The sequence below is a fragment of the Canis lupus genome, chromosome 3 (assembly GCF_048164855.1).
Source record: "Canis lupus baileyi chromosome 3, mCanLup2.hap1, whole genome shotgun sequence".
Classification (NCBI taxonomy): domain Eukaryota; kingdom Metazoa; phylum Chordata; class Mammalia; order Carnivora; family Canidae; genus Canis; species Canis lupus.
Window position 1 is genome coordinate 43,637,970 of NC_132840.1, and position 17,673 is coordinate 43,655,642.

Here is a 17,673-nt window from a genome sequence, read left to right on the forward strand (position 1 = left end):
AGTTAGGAGTCCTTTGTAACAACTTCAATTAAATTTCTCCATCGGTGAACTAAAAAAGATAAACAGATACAGCTACTTTTTCTCAAGATAAATGCTCAGTTAATACTCTGCACACAAGAAGGCAGAACCTAATGAAACACTTTTTTGTACCCTTGTCCCAAACACATCCACAGCATGTCTCTAACCATAATTCTTTTATCAAATAGCCTTTGTCTAATAGACAACACTTGAATTTAACCCAATTGTCATCCATCTCACTGCAAACTACTTACCAGTGCCTGGTATTCATTCATTCATTTTTTTAAAAAAGATTTACTTACTAGAGAGAGAGAGAGAGAGAGAGTACAAGTGGCAGGGAGAGGCAGAGGAAGAGAATCTCCAACACACTCCCCACTGAGCCCAGAGTCCAACAGGGAGCTCAACCCCAGGACCCTGAGATCATGATCCCAGCTGAAATCAAGAGCCAGATGCCTAACCAACTGAACTACCCTGGTACCTCCATTCACCACATTTAATTTTCCTGCTGGAAAGGGGGAGGAGAGCAGTATAGACACCAGCTATGGAGTTTCTTATATCTCTCCTTTCAAGGGAATAAATATGTAGAAAGATAGGAGAGGATAATTTGCTAAGACTACTATAGAGAAAAGTATTATGGTAGGATGCTGACAACTAATTGGACTAAATAGACAAATATAAACATAATAACAAGTAAGAGGAATAACTCACTCCTGTACATCATTCATGAAGTCATTATAAACAAACAAACCTCATCATGAAAAGACTATGATACACAGCTCTGTGGGAAGAAAAGAATACAAGAAAAGATTGATTGCCAAAGAAGAATTAACAATCCAAGATTGTGGCAAGGTAATAACACATGATTAATTGCACACAAGACACACACATCCAACCAAGGCAAAAGAGCACGTTCATAGAAGGTGTGAGGTAGGGGCTGGCATAGTTCGTCCAATCCAGAAGGCTTCATGGAAACACTAGCCTGTGAAGATAAACATTCAGGTCAAGAAGACTTGAGCCAGAACAATGGCCCTGACACTTAATAGCTGGGTTCAAGTTACTTTTTAATTTTCTGTGATTGTTTTCTCATTTGAAAATAAGGACAATAGTAATTATTTTTCAGGATTGTTTTAAACTCTGTGAGACATATATAGTTCTAGTAGAACAACTGGCCCACAGTAGACATGTAATAGTATAATGATTATGGAGGAGGTGGGATTTGAAGTGGGCCATTCAAGGTGGGGAAGATACAAACAGGCTGAGAGTAGGAGCTAAGAGGAACATTCCAAATAACGGAAACAAGAACAAACAGCAAAAGAAGGAAAGGGGGAATCCCCCTTGGGAGACTAAACAAAAAGTCTGTGTAGAGCAGAAAGAAATGAGGAAAGGAAGAAAGCTGCTGTTGATTTACAATGGACCACAAATGCCAACTAAAGAGTCTGGACTTTCCTCTGAAGAGACAATGCCCAAGAAGAACTTAAATACCCAGTCTCATGAATTTCTCTGAAGCAAGAAAGTCCCCTGGCATGTGAATGTTCTGTGAGGGTGGCGGAGGTCAGACGCAAGGAGTGATAAGAAAAGGCATGAAATTCATTGTCAAAAAGTAATATTCTCATTTTAAACAACTTTAAATGAATCAGTCAGTCCTTCATGGATATATAGGCACTGGACACTGGTCTCCCCACCTCTCTTATCCTAGTGTGAACATCCAGGACAATAAAAGCTGACAAAATAGCCCCAAATATCGTTACTGGTAAGAGCTAGTTTGAATATTCATTTGGGAGATCCCGGGTGTACCTTCACTTACTAAGAGCATGCACGTGTATGCACATACACACAAACCTTTTTTTAAAAAAAGAGAGAGGGGGGATCCCTGGGTGGCTCAGTGGTTTGGCGCCTGCCTTTGGCCCAGGGCATGATCCTGGAGTCCTGGGATTGAGTCCCGCGTTGGGCTCCCGACATGGAGCCTGCTTCTCCCTCTACCTGTGTCTCTGCCTCTCTCTCTCTCTCTCTCTCTGTGTCTATCATAAATGAATGAATGAATGAATGAATGAATGAATAAATAAACAAAAAAACAAATCTAAAAAAAGAGAGAGAAGCTAGAGGTTTTCTTCTGCAAATTACACTGTGAATGAGTCAGAAAAAACTTTCCCGTTGCTTGTGTCCTCATGGCTGAAAGCCTGGCTGGGACATTTACTAACAGCACTGGGGGAATCAACATTCTGCTGTGGTGATTCACCCTTCTCTGTGGGTACAGTCCGAGGGAGGAGTTCATAGGGCTACCCTTGGGAGTCACTCTGAATTATTTTTGTAACATCTTGTCCTTGGATAAAAGGGAACACAGAGTCAGAAATAGGAGGCCAGGAGGTCATCTATTACTCAGTGGAGTTGTTTATGCAGTCTTGTTTCCCTATTATCCAGAAATCAGTGTTTTGGATAACTGACAGGCATAAGGTACCCATGTTTCCAGAGAGCTAAATATAGATTTCACAAAAATCACACTGAATAGAATTTATCTGCCTTTGATAATGCAGAAGACTATATCAGACCTTCCCAAGCCTTAGAATCATGATTTTGACCAATTTTCATTTCACAAAACTATGAAGGGTGGAATGGGGCAAGGGGAATCCAGTTAGTGGAATTTGCATAAACAAGGTCCCTTGTACTATCATCCATTTTACACAGTTTCATGAGCTTGCATGAATGTTTTATCAGCTCACAGAACTCTCTAATGTGTGTCCAGCCAAGTGTTCCCTGAACATTTCTGGTCTTTGCCAAAAGAAATGTGTTTGTCCAATGCATTATTACACCTATACACATAGCTAATAAATAACAGAAATGCAGCACAAAGCTAGTCCGAGAATGCCAACTCTCATGAAACCTATATGGCATGAAAATAAATATTAACAAAGAAACCTCGCCTTTTTTCAGCCTTTCTCCCAATGAATGCAAAAAACCAAAGTTGGCCTATATGAACACATAACCATAAATTAATCAAAATCAATACAGAATCAATAAACACACAATAAATATTAAGACTTTTTACAGCTTACAAAGCATTTTTGATACTGATCTCCATTAATCCTTATAATAATTTTAAATATCATTCCTCTTCTTTTACTCAAAAGCAAACTAAGGCCTACAGAGATTAGGTGACTCGTGAAAGGTTTAAAAAAAAATAACAAATGATCATGGCAAAAAGGTCAAATTTTACCAATAGTCAAATTAAAACAACAGGATGCCATTTTTTATCCATCTGATCAGTAAAGGTCATATAGTTGTTTTTAAATTCAGATTCAAGCCTGGATTAAGTAGAGGTTTAAATTACTGTCATGTTCAAACTATAAAAGTTATTTAGACTCATGTAAATAAAAATATATATTCAACGATACAGACAGATACCATTAAAAAGCAAAAGTTCCTCTCCCTATTCTCTAGAGATAACTACTATTCAGTTTTTGGTGCAACCTTCTTTGAAGACAATTTGGCTCCACATGTCAATTTGTATTTAAAAATTCTCATGTTTTGATTCAGCAAACTCACAATACATTGATGAAAAAAGTTTACAAAATAGCATGCAGAGGATGGTCCCAGCTATGTTGCATAGACACATGCATACCCTAGAGAGAGGAAAAAAGATGGAGGATGGAAAGGACATAATACGAAAAATTACCTGTGTTAACAGTGATTATTTCAGGTACTTGGGGATTGGGGATTAGTCCATTTTGCATGCTTTTTAAGATTTTCCAAGTATTGGGATGCCTAGGTGGCTCAGCAGTTAAGCATTTGCTTTCAGCTCAGGTTGTGATCCTGGGGTGCTGGGATCAAGTCCCACATCGGGCTCCCTGCATGGAGCCTGCTTCTCCCTCTACCTGTGTCTCTGCCCCTCTCTGTGTGTGTCTCTCTCATGAATAAATAAATTATTTTTAAAAATTTCCAAGTATTCTTTGAAAACTACATGCTACTACTCAAACTGGGGTGGTGGTGGTGAGGGGGAGTAATTCCCAGGTTACACAGGGAGTTGGGCACTGGGACTGGGATTCAGGAAAGCTGATTCTTAGAGTCCACCATGTGGGCCATCATATATCACTTTGCCCGCTGTAATTTTAAAACAGTTCAGGAATTACTAAAGACCAAAAGCAATTAAGAGATGTGACAAGGCAAAATGTAATTATTTGCTAATGAATGACAGAGATACTAAGTACTATGACTTCAGAGAAGAAAGAGAACATTCCAGCACGGATGAATCTACAGGCCTTCTAATTTAGAGATCTGGACAACAAAGAGAAGTGAGCTCCATTACAGGCGAAGATAAAGGTGTGATCCCGGGCATCAGGCAGAAAATCAGCAAGCCTCCATGGGGGGCAGTTGGCAGTGGTATGCACACTTCTGCAGGGAGGCAGGAGACAAGATTGAGGAGGGAGGCTGGGGTCAGATTGAGGATGGGACAGCTGTGGGATAGACACAGGTCCTGGTAGGAACAGGCTGCTTACACATCCAACTGCTAAGCCCCAATCACTGGTAACTGCTTTGTCTTCCTCCACTTTTCTCCATCATTCTATGATTGCTTCTCAAATTAGGGTAACAGTCTCCTGAAAAGTTCCCGCCATCCTTCTCATTTCCTCTATTCCTGTCTCCACGATGTAGCCAGCCATGTTTCTAAACTGCGAATCTCAAAACCTTATGCTTTCTCTCTCCTACCCTCTTAGGAAAGGTAGCCTTCAAGGTTACTTGTAATCTAACCTTCTGTGGCTTATCGCCATTTGTACCTAGACTCCAAATGTGCTGAGTTATACAGGCAGGCTTCCCCAGCTTGACCCATCTGCTAAGTCAAGGCATCATCACAGCATCCTATGCTTACCTTTACAGCAGCATTTATAATCCTGCTCTGTAACTGCCTGGAGAAAGAATGTTTAGAGATTTCCTTTTCTAGGATGCCTCCCCTGACCATCCATAATTCCCTCCAGAAGTACTCACTTAGTCTACGTGAACACAATATACCATTCTGCATTTATTTTTTTTTGCATTTATTTTTTTAATTATTTTCTTCCTTTATTTATTTGGCAGCGAGAGAGCACAAGTGGGGGGTGGGCAGCAGACAGAAGGAGAAGGAGAAGTAAATGTCCTGCTGAGCAGGAAGCCTGATGTAGAGCTCAATATCAGGACCCGAGGATCATGACCTGAGCCAAAGGCAGATACTTAACTGGGCCACCCAGGAGCTCCTAAATATTTTTATTGTTTTAAAGTGTACAATTCAGTGGGTTTTAGAATATTCATAGTTTTACAACCATCCTACTACCTAATCCTAGAACATTTTCATCAACCCCATGACCTTTAGTGGCCACTCTCCACTCTCCCTTACCACATTCCCTGGTGATCATTAATCTTTGTGTTTATCCTGAACATTGCACATAAATGGAATCATGTATATATTCATATTGCTTGGTTATTTTTTGCTGTTGAATTATAGGAGTTTTGTTTATATTTTGGATATTAATCTCTTATCAGATATAGGATTTGCAAATATTCTCTTCCATTCAGTAGGTTGCCTTTTCATTTCGTTGATGGTTTCCATTGCTGTGCAGAAGCTTTTTAGTTTGATGTAATCCCACTTGTTTGTTTTTGCTTTTGTGGCCTTTGCTTTTGGTGTCAAATCCAAATATCACCTCCAAGACTGTCATAGAGCTTACTGCCTATGTTTTCTGCTAGGAATTTTATAGTTCTAGTCTTTAATCCATTTTGAGTTGTTTTTTTACGTGTGGTGTAAGCATGGTCCCGTTTCATTCCTTTACATGTGGCTGTCTAGTTTTCCCAATATCATTGATTGAGGCCCATTTTATAAATAAAGGAATTGGGGCTCAGAGATTTAGGAACATGACTAAGTTAACATACATTCTATGTGAAAAACCAGAGTTAGGATCAGGTACATGATTTTAAACTTCATGTACTTAACTATTTGGCCTGTCTTCTTCCCATTTGTATCTGGCTTCTTTCAGCTAACATAATTTTTCAAGATCCATCCATGTTTAGCTTATATAAGTATTTCATTCCTTTTTATGGCTGAGTAATATTCCTCTGCATGAAGGCATGTAAAACTTTAAGATTTAGAGAAATAAAATAATATGGGTAAAGATATTCCTTGATCTTGAAAATCACCATAGAAAATGAAAATAGTATTATTAGGATGTATTCTTTACCACAGTGTTCTCACTTAATCATAATAACCTTGTGAGGGAGGTCAGGGAGTCTTCATTTCTTCAGATAAGTGAGGAAAGGTAGGCTCAGAGAGATTATATTATCTGCCAAATGCCAGTGTAGCCAGTAAGTGGTAAAACTAGAACAGCCAATACATTTTACTCTTTTTGGCGCTCTCATCAGTAAAATCAGTTCTAAAATTTTTGCCATAAGTAGAACTGAGCAGCATCTCCCTGTTACCAGTTGATAAAAGCTAAAGGACGGTGTTTTAGCTCACTTATTCACTTACAAAAAAAAAGAAAGACAAAAACAAAGAACAAAAAAACAACCAATCCAATTATAAAGTGGCCAGAGGATCTGAATAGACATTTTTCCAAAGAAGACATACAGATAGCGAAAAGGTACATAAAAAATTTCTAGATATCACTAAACAGAGAAATGCAAATCAAAACCAAAATGAGATGTCACCTCACGTATGTTAGGATGGCTATTATCAGAAAGACGAAAAATATGTGTTGACGAGGATGTGGAATAAAGGGAACTTTTGTGCACTGTTGGTAGGAGTGTAAAGTGGTGCAACTACTATGGAAGACAATTTGGAGAGTTCTCAAAAAATTAAAAATATAACAACCATATGATCCAGCAATTCCATTCTGAGTTTTTATCAAAAGGAAACAAAAACACTAACTCAAAAAGATACCTGCACCTTACATGTTCATAGCAGCATTATTTACAATAGCCAAGATATGGAAACAATCTAAGTCTCTGTCCACTCAAGAATGGATAAAGAAAATGTGATATATACATACATACACATATATACATACAGTGGAATATTATTCAGCCATGAGAAAGAAGGAAATTCTGCCTTTGGGACAATGTGAATGCACGCTGAGGGAATTATATTAAGTGAAATATGTCAAACAGAAAAAGACAAATACTGTATGATTTCACTTATACATGAAATCTAAAAATAACAACAACAAAGATTGCTCATAGATACAAAGAACAGATTGATGGTTTTGGTGGTGGTTGGAGGCGGGGGCGGGGGCAGGCAAAATGAGTGAAGGTGGTCAAAAGGTACAAACTTCCAGTTATAAGATAAATAAGTACTCTGGATGTGATGTAGACCATGGTGACTATAGTTAACAATACTGTATTGCATATTAACAATACTGTACTAAGAGAATAAATCTTAGAAGTTCTCATTTTAAGAAAAAGTTGTTAACTGTATGGTGATGGATGTTAACAAAACTTATTGCGGTGATCATTTCACTATATATGTATATGCACACACACATCTCAAATCATTATGTTGAACACCTAAAACAAATACACTGTTATATGCCAATGATAGATAGATAGATAGATAGATGATAGATAGATAGATAGATAGATAGATAGATAGATAGATAGATAGATGAATGATCTCTGTTGACCTGATTGTGACTGGAAGTATAAGCAACATGTTAGAAATGTATTTAAAGATAAAATACGAATAAAGAATAAAAATTTGCAAAAATTCAAAAATAAAATGGGAATAATACTAGCTCTTATTTCCTAGCACTGCTACTATCATAAAGTCCTGGTCAGGGATAAAAGGACTGTGTGGTTGCTACCATGACCACAGCTCTAAACGACACCTTTTGTCATGAAAATCATCGTAACACAACCCACTTATGGTATAGTCCACGCCTCTCACTCAGGGTCAGAAATCATGTCCAATATGCCTACATCCTATAGCTTATCACAATCAATATCTAACTTGGGTTCTCTCTCCCTGCTCTCATCTCCCATGCTCTCAGAAAGTCACCAACTACAAGTTTCTGGAGGGCAAGAACAAGATCTCTTAAGTATCAAGGCATAACTGGCACAGTGCTCTGAAACTAAAAGGTATATATTTGTTCAATAACACTAAGATGCTACTATGTTTCAAGCACTGTAGGAGATGCTATGGTTATAGTGAAGAACAAGAAAGACAAATTTCTTTAACACAGAAACAGATACACTTTTTAAAATGTTGGTTTCATCAATGAATCTACCTGAACCAGAAAATGTCAGAGCCAGGAATGCCATAAGTTATTAATACATTCAACCTACTTTTACTCATATTATAAATGTGGACAAAGACCAAGAGAAGTTAAGCAGCAAGCTTAAAAATAAATGTAAGAGCTAGATCTCATACAGCAATTCGACAGTGTGGCAGGACACAAAAATCAATGCCCAGAAATCCGTGGCATTTCTATACACTAACAATGAGACTGAAGAAAGAGAAATTAAGGAGTCAATCCCATTTACAATTGCACCCAAAAGCAGAAGATACCTAGGAATAAGCCTAACCAAAGAGGTAAAGGATCTATACCCTAAGCACTATGGAACACTTCTGAAAGAAATTGAGGAAGACACAAAGAGATGGAAAAATATTCCATGCTCATGGATTGGAAGAATTAATATTGTGAAAATGTCAATGTTACCCAGGGCAATTTACATTTAATGCAATCCCTATCAAAATACCATGGACTTTCTTCAGAGAGTTGGAACAAATCATCTTAAGATTTGTGTGAAATCAGAAAAGACCTTGAACAGCCAGGGGAATATTAAAAAAGAAAATCATAGCTGGGGGCATCACAATGCCAGAATTCAGGTTGTACTACAAAGCTCTGGTCATCAAGACAGTGTGGTACTGGCACAAAAACAGACACAGAGGTCAATGGAACAGAATAGAGAATCCAGAAGTGGACCCTCAACTCTCCGATCAACTAATATTCGACAAAGCAGGAAAGACTATCCACTGGAAAGAAGTCTCTTCAATAAATGGTGCTGGGAAAATTGGAATCCACATGCAGAAGAATGAAACTAGACCATTCTCTTACACCACACACAAGGATAAACTCAAAATGGATGAATAATCTAAATGTGAGACAAGATTCCATCAAAATCCTAGAGGAGAACACAGGCAACACCCTTTTTGAACTCAGCTACAGTAACTTCTTGCAAGATACATCCACGAAGGCAAAGGAAACAAAAGCAAAAATGAACTATTGGGACTTCATCAAGATAAGAAGCTTTTGCACAGCAAAGGATACAGTCAACAAAACTAAAAGACAAACTACAGAATGGGAGAAGATATTTGCAAATGACCTATCAGATAAAGGGCTAGTATCCAAGATCTATAAAGAACTTATTAGGGCAGCCCGGGTGGCTCGTGGTTTAGCACCGCCTTCAGCCCAGGGCATGATCCTGGAGACCTGGGATCGAGTCCCACGTCAGGCTCCCTGCATGAAGCCTGATTCTCCCTTTGCCTGTGTCTCTGCCTCTCTCTCTCTCTCTTTCTCTGTGTGTCTCTCATGAATAAATAAATAATATTTTTATAAAAAAAGAACTTATTAAACTCAACAGAGAAGAAACAAACAATCCAATCATGAGATGGGCAAAAGACACAAACAGAAATCTCACAGAGGAAGACATAGACATGGCCAACAAGCACATGAGAAAATGCTCCACATCACTGGCCATCAGGGAGATACAAATCAAAACCACAATGAGATACCACCTCACACCAGTGAGAATGGGGAAAATTAACAAGACAGGAAACAACAAATGTTGGAGAGGATGTGGAGAAAGGGGAACCCTCTCTTGCACTGTTGGTGGGAATGTGAACTGGTACAGCCACTCTGGAAAACTGTGTGGAGGTTCCTCAAAGAGTTAAAAATAGACCTGCCCTACGACCCAGCAATTGCACTGTTGGGGATTTACCCCAAAGATTCAGATGCAATGAAACGCCGGGACACCTGCACCCCGATGTTTATAGCAGCAATGTCCACAATAGCCAAACTGTGGAAGGAGCCTCGGTGTCCATCGAAAGATGAATGGATAAAGAAGATGTGGTTTATGCATACAATGGAATAGTACTCAGCCATTAGAAACGACAAATACCCACTATTTGCTTCGACGTGGAAGGACCTGAAGGGTATTATACTGAGTGAAATAAGTCAATCGGAAAAGGACAAACATTCTATGGTCTCATTCATTTGGGGAATATAAAAATTAGTGAAAGGGAATAAAGGGAAAGGAGAGAAAATGAGTGAAAATATCAGTGAGGGTGACAAAACATGATAGACACTTAACTCTGGGAAATGAACAAGGAAGAGGTAGTGGAAGGGGAGGTGGGCGGAGGGTTGGGGTGACTGGGTGATGGGCACTGAGGGGGGCACTTGCCGGGATGAGCACTGGGTGTTATGCTATATGTTGGCAAATTGAACTTCAATAAAAAAATTTGTTTTAATAAAACGTTAATACCATGTATAAAAAAATAAACAACGTAATAACAAAAATAAAAAATAAATAAATGTAAGGACTAGATTAAATCAGCATTCCAAAACTGTTTTCTGAAACCCTGTATTTCTATGCAATGATAATAATTGGTTTATATACATATTGCTCAGAAAACTCAGAGAGAAGTGGAGGCCCATAATGAAATAAATTGGGAAACACTAGTTAAGCAAATTTAAATAGGATATTTAACAGCAAGAACTCTTGCTAATATGTTAATAAGTGTAATAAGTATCCAATTTTTGTAAAATTATTTGATCTATGCACTTCTTTTTTACTGGTATATTTGGAAAAATCTGAATCAGATGATCTCCATGCTCTCTTTCACTTACCAAATTCTACAAATTTATCTTAAAGTATCCATCTCAGAAATCCATCTTTCTTTCCTAGCTGGATAATTTAATATACCAGATCTTCAGAAAAGGCACCTATTCATCCATCCATCCATCCTACTATCCATCATTCAATCACTTATATTCATATTCTCTGTCCCTCCATCCTCTCTCACATCCTAGAACTGGAGAAACACAAGCATAGGAATAAAATCTAAGACTTCAGTTTAATCAGATCAAACCAAAAAGGTACCAAAAAGGTACTAATAAAAGTGAGGGGGAATGGGGCATTTTTGCAATGTCATCTCCAGCAGGCATTCTGGAAGGTAATATTTGGTTATTGAGTAATAGGGAAATATAACTTCCCAAACACCTGAGGAAAAGTCTTTGTGATTCTGATAATAGCAAGTGAGCACAAAGAAAATAACACAGGAGAAAGAAATAAAAAAAGGTCACTGAGTGGACGGTGGAGATGCCTATCCCCAACTCCACCCCAAATGGACGGACCTCTGCCTTTTTTTGCCTTGGCCTTCCTTCTATCCTCTGACCTACTTGATTTTCCTGTTTTTATCCCCCATCTTTTTGCTAGTCTTCTCTTCCATGTGACTGGATAAGTTATATGACACACTGGCAACTTGCCACAGAGCCTTCCCAGAAGAAAACCCACTTTTCAGGAAACTGCCTCGTTCCCACTGAAGGGAAGACGATAGAGAAGGGAGCAGGCAGAGAGTGAGACGACGCCAAGCTCTAACAGCCTACTAAGATTTGGGAACTCAAGCAGATATCTGTTTACAAAAACAGACAACTCAATTCACATTGAGTATATACACACTATTTTTATGCATGGGTATATCTTTACAAATGTCGATATCAGTGTTAAATATTTTTACTATAATATTTTTACCCTTACTCCACATAAGGGTAATAGTTCATGACCCTTTGGCTGTATATGTATTTATGTAAGTATTTTCTTGAACTGATAGAAATAACCACATTTAGAGCATACATCATATGACAGGCCTCTTGTAAACTTCCCCAAATGTCCTCCCCATGCCCAGCCCCTCTTCCCTCACAATTACATAACCTACACACTGGGATCCTCTGCTATAGATGAAATTCACACACAACCCCATAACAAATAGATTTTCAGAAGAAAAGTCAAGTGTGAAAATGATTTCCCTATGTAACTTCCCCTACTCCGATATTTATTCATGCAATTAAGCAGCAAATAATTTTCAGTGTGCATTCATGTGTAGTATCCTATACAATCTCTATAACAACTTTGAGATAGAAGGAGGGGTCAAGTTCTAGCATCCTCATTTTCAGAGGCTGGAGCCTCCTCCATTTCCCTGTCTCCAAACTGTGGGTAGGCCCCAGGTCTCAAACCCTGATCTTCACACCTTTTCTCTAATTACACTCACAAACATAACTACACTCACAAGCTAACTACACTCACAAGCAATCACCCCCAGCCAGCCACATGATTTACATGCTGACCATCTCCAAACTTACCTCTCAGACTCTCATCTCAAATACTCAATTACTTCTTCCACCTCTCTACTTAGGAGTCTAATAAGCACTTAAAGCCCATATAGAAGGGACACCTGGTTGGCTCAGCGGTTGAGCATCTGCCTTTGGCTCAGGGCGTGATCCTGGAGTCTCAGGATCAAGTCCCACATCAGGCTCCCTGCATGGAGCCTGCTTCTCCCTCTGCTTGTGTCTCTGCCTCTCTCTGTGTGTCTCTCATGAATAAATAAATAAAATCTTTAAAAAAAAAGCCCATATAAAAAAATAACACTTGATTCCTGCAGCACCACAAACCACTCCCCTCCTCCTCAGTGTTCAACACCTCAGTAAATGTCACCACTATTCAGCATGTTGAGAGAAAACCCAAACCTTGACATACCTCTTTCTCTCACATCCCACATCCAAACCATCACGAATTCTATCAGCGTTAGCTTCAAAGTATCTCACACATCCAAAAACTTCTTACCACCTTTACTACTCAGTCACCACCTCCTTCTTAACAACTAAGAAGGCAGAGGCTGTACCTGCCATGTTTTGACACACAATACATGCTCCAGAAGTAACAAGTAAATCAATATTGGCTGAGAGAGGTGATATGACTCACAAAGTAAGTTGATGACAAAAGCCAGGGATCCACATATGTAGGGACATCTCTCATCCTTGTGTTTTTATTTTTCCTTTCAACTTTCTCTCTCAAACGCACATACTCAAAACTTCTTTTCTAACAAATCTGTAAGCAGTGAGGAAATGCATACAAAGTAGAGACACGTCCAGGGATCCAAAGTACAGTAAACTTTCCAGTTAACACCCTTTATAATTGAGTCAGTGTGGTAAAGCACTGTAAACAGTTTTAGAGAGTAATAGTGATGATGAGGGATGGAACCAGTTCAGATGCTGTTGTAGCCTAACCTCAATTCTGAACAGTAAGTATCAGGATACAGATTGGGTGCAGGGGTACTTCTATGAAGTCAAACATATAATACTTACATCTTATCTAAATACCCTTACATATTCCTCCGGGCATCCTTAAGGAACAGATATTAGAAAATGAAAAGGTCGGGCTCTGAAAGAAAGGATGCCATTTTCCTAGCATAATAAACCTCTGTGGGCCTTTGTTAGACCTGTAGCAAAGTGAAATTTATAAAGGGTACCAGACCCATTATTGCTATAATAAATCTACCTCTCTGAGCCTCAGGTTCCTCAGGTACAACAAAAGCATACAAGTAAGATATGTCAGGAGTGCTCTCACAGCCCTGACATGGCATGACTCCTCTAATTTTATGAAATTTGGCCCCTGAAAAGACAAAGGAGCTACCTCCAAGTACAATAAAACATACTAGTGAAATGCACACATTCCTTTACTACCAGAGAGTGAAGACTACAAAAAAGCTAGGAAGACTCAACTTACACCAAAATGTATCCGCTGACTGAAATACAATTATGACCCTTACTCTGCTATTCCCATCAGCTAAATCTTCCTAAATCAAATTTTCCCAGTTTGGGTCTTAAGACATGTTCAAAAGTATTTGGCATTGCACCATCTGTCCAAAATGAAACTAAAGAAAAAGAATAATGAAGAAGTAAAGGAGATTATTGACCTCTTTAACAGATAGAACATTTCAGATACTTTAAAAATGTCTATTTACCTCTAAATAGTATTGGTAATGTAAAGTGAGGTCAGGTCAACATGGCTTGGGTTAAAACATTCTTCACTGTAATCACAAATATTTTTTATCAAATACTTTAACATAAAACCTCTATTAAGCCATACATAAGGCTAGTTTTTTTGGTCCTTATTCTCACAGTAGTGATCCTCTCAAAAAGACATGTATATTGGGCTGTATCCTTATTAATTTTAACACGATAGAAATCTTTCTACAGAGCTACCATTTGCAGGTACTCTATATTCCTTTGTATATATTCCCCTATTCAAACTGTCAACATATCCACACAAGTATTCTCCCCACTTATTCCAATTTGAAGTTTGACTATGCAGATTGAAAACGAAAATATTAATTATGTTTTGTCTAAATCAGTGCATTAAGGAGAAGGCCCCAAAGATCTCAGAGTAGAAGGAGGTAGTTAAGGCTCCAATCTTTCCAGTATTAATGTTGTTACTCCTTTTACTAGCAAAATTCCATTTAAACAACCTTACTAGACATTCAAATTGCTGTACTTCATTCCAAGCTTACTAAAATGGAAACATATGCCAACACTCTTCAGTATAGACTATATGTTCATAGCACACCTTGTTTAAATAAAGTAAACATTCAGTGTAAATATAACCTTATTAGGTCTGAATGTTTGTGTCCCCTCAAGTCACACTGGAATTCTAACAGCTAATGTGATGGTGTCAGGAGGTAGGGCCTTTGGGAGGTGATCAGGCCATGAGGGTAGAGCCCTTATAAACAGCATACTGCTCTCATAAAAGAGATACCCCAGAGCTCCCTAGCCCTTTGTGCAATGTGAGTATACAATAAGAAATCTGAGACCCTAAAGAGGACCCTCAGAGTGCTGGCACTCTGATCTTGGACTTCCAATCTATAGAACTATGACAAATAATTTTTAAAAAAGATTTTATCTATTACTTATTGAGTGAGCGAGAGAGAGAGAGAGAGAGAGAGAAAGAACGAGAGCCAAGTGCACACAAATGGGGAGAGGGAGAGAGAAGGAGAAGCAGACTCCCCACTGACCAGGGAGCACTATGTGGAGCTCTGTCCCAGGACCTGGAGATCATGACCTGAACCTAAGGCAGACACCTAACCAGCTGGGCCACCGAGGCACCCTGAGAGATAAATTTTTGTTTATAAACCCCTTATATCTGGTATTTTGCTATAGCAGTCCAGTGGACTAAGGCAAACCTCTATGTATAGGTAAAGTTGTGTAATTAGAGGTGCCCTTTCTCCAGATTGAAAATCAAGCAAGTCCAAACTCTCCGATGAGGTCAGAGGCTTCACCAAGCTTCTATTCAGCCAAAGCCCGGACCACTAAAACATGACTGGCAACATAACAGACATGGTAAGTGGCTGCTGAGTGAACAAATGAATGAATCAACCAATGAATAAATAAACAAAAAACACAAGAACTGAGCTTTACTGCTGTCTAGCATTATGCTAGCTATTGCTATGTTTTTATTTCTCCTTCCTATTATTAAACTATTGAAGTGCAGTGTAAGGTATTCCAATCAAATTAATGTTTTTTTTTTCTCCAAATTACATTGTGGTATTTAATGGTGTATTTCTTTTCCTGGTTTGAGGGCACCTGGTTAGCAGGGGGTTACTTCACACAGGAGCTGCCTGACAAGCAAGCTGGCACACACATACCACTTGGTCTGAGATGATTAGGAAGAGAGGGTCCCAGAGACAGTAGGGTTGAAAGCAGGCAGGGATACAGTGTGTTTCATGGAGTGGAGAAGACGATACCAAAGGGAAACTGGCTGGTGATCAAATACAAAAAACCTAAAGGTTTTAGGATTGGAAGGGAGGGAGAAGACAAGGGAACAGTAGATAGGAACAGTGAAGCTGAGCAAGCTGAAAGAAAAACTAAAAGGTATAGAGGGCGAGATGAGGAGAGACACTATCATGAGAAGCAGTGAGAGAAAAGAAAATGGATATTCTAATCCAGGATGGATTTTGAAGATTCAGTCCTTATCTATCCTCAGTTAATGCTGCACCTTACTAGTTTTGATTCCTTGTTCAAGAGCCAACATATGGAAGGTGATTTATTTTATTTAGCCCTTTTTCTTGCTGGAGGGAGATGGCTTCTTCCACAGGATGGTGCATCAATGTATACTTGTTATTATTTAGAGGTAACACGGGTCTCTTTGCCACAAAAGCTTTGGCCTTCTCGAAAACTCCAAACAGTTCCACGAAAATAGCTGAAACTATATGATGTCTTTACATTTGTTACTTACTTAACTTCTGACTTAACCCACAAGATTCCAAGGCAGTTTATAAGGATATATTTAATAAAACAGAAATATATCAAAAAGAAAAATCGGGGCATCTGGGTGACTCAGTTAAGTGTTCAATTCTTGGTTTTGGCTCAGGTCATGATCTCGGGTTTGTGGGACCAAGCCCCACGTCAGACTCTGCACTCAGCGCAGAGTCCACTTGAGATTTTTTCCCTCTCCCTCTTCCCCACCTTTGCTTCTCCTTCCTGCTCGCACTGTCTCAATCTCTAAAATAAATAAAACCTTTTAAATTAATTAATTAAAATAAAATAAAAACAAAAACACTGGTTCAAGGAACAATATTATGTTATTTGAAATAATACGTTATAATATAATTCGGGACAAAAGTCAAGATGAAGAGAAAGTTATTTGCAAGCTACAGCTTTCCAAGCAGATCAGCCATGGATTTGGCTCCTAGTTTCCTAGGGATCAAATAGAAAAGGGAAACAATGAAATACATTACTTCACCAGTTACATGAGAAATGGACATTTTTTCTGGTCTTAATTCTAAAACAAAATTCTCCTGAGGAAGGAGAGAGCATTTGAAATTTGATCTCCAGGGCAGCCTGGGTGGCTCAGCAGTTTAGCGCTGCCTTCAGCCCAGGGCCTGATCCTGGAGATCCGGATCGAGTCCCATATCGGGCTCCCTGCATGGAGCCTGCTTCTCCCTCTGTTGTGTCTCTGCCTCTCTCTCTCTCTCTCTCATGAATAAATAAATAAAATCTTAGAAAAATAAAATATTTCCAAAAAAAAAATGAAATTTGATCTCCAGAAGCTTCTGCAGTTCTCCCAACTATTTAGGGATTTATGCTGCACTTGAGAATATCAATGTAGGGCATTATATTCCAAAAAATATCAACTCAGGACACCAGCCTAAAAATTGCTTTCTCTTTTGTTTTTTAATACTTTTCCACAAGGCTCTGTCCCCCCAGTCCCCATGATTCCTCTATCCTCTCCTTACACTTAGATATTACTTCCTTAGGACACATCAGTAGAAGTGAGCAAATTAAAGTGTCTAAAATGCCAAAACCATGACAAATCCAGAATATAATTCAGGAATGGAAAAACAAAGAAACTATTTTTATCCACTGATCAATCTAGTCAGAGAGATGAAAATTACCAGAAGAAATGCTTGATTATTTGGTTAGGTATTTTGGAGCTATAGAAATAAGGCCAAAGACCCCTCCCACTGTGCAGACTAGAAGTCAACAATGGTTGGGTGTTATGAGTACAGGGTTACCAAAAAATTTATCATCCAAACTGGGACACTTGAGAGTTAAAGACGGTACTATTAATAATGACACCTAAAAACAGACATAA

General features: G+C 38.7%; 1 protein-coding gene and 1 long non-coding RNA gene across 9 annotated transcripts in view; one reads left to right on the plus strand and one right to left on the minus strand.

Moving 5' to 3' along the window:
- Positions 1–17,673, minus strand: part of JAK1 (Janus kinase 1) — a 156,105-nt gene that overhangs the window by 57,290 nt on the left and 81,142 nt on the right. The gene's annotated exons all lie outside the window — the stretch shown is intronic.
- Positions 4,266–17,673, plus strand: part of LOC140630445 (uncharacterized) — a 42,859-nt gene continuing 29,451 nt past the window's right edge. Inside the window, exons 1-2 of the long non-coding RNA XR_012028210.1 lie at positions 4,266–4,332; positions 15,310–15,419. This is a non-coding gene — a long non-coding RNA (uncharacterized lncRNA). The remainder of the gene's footprint in view (positions 4,333–15,309; positions 15,420–17,673) is intronic.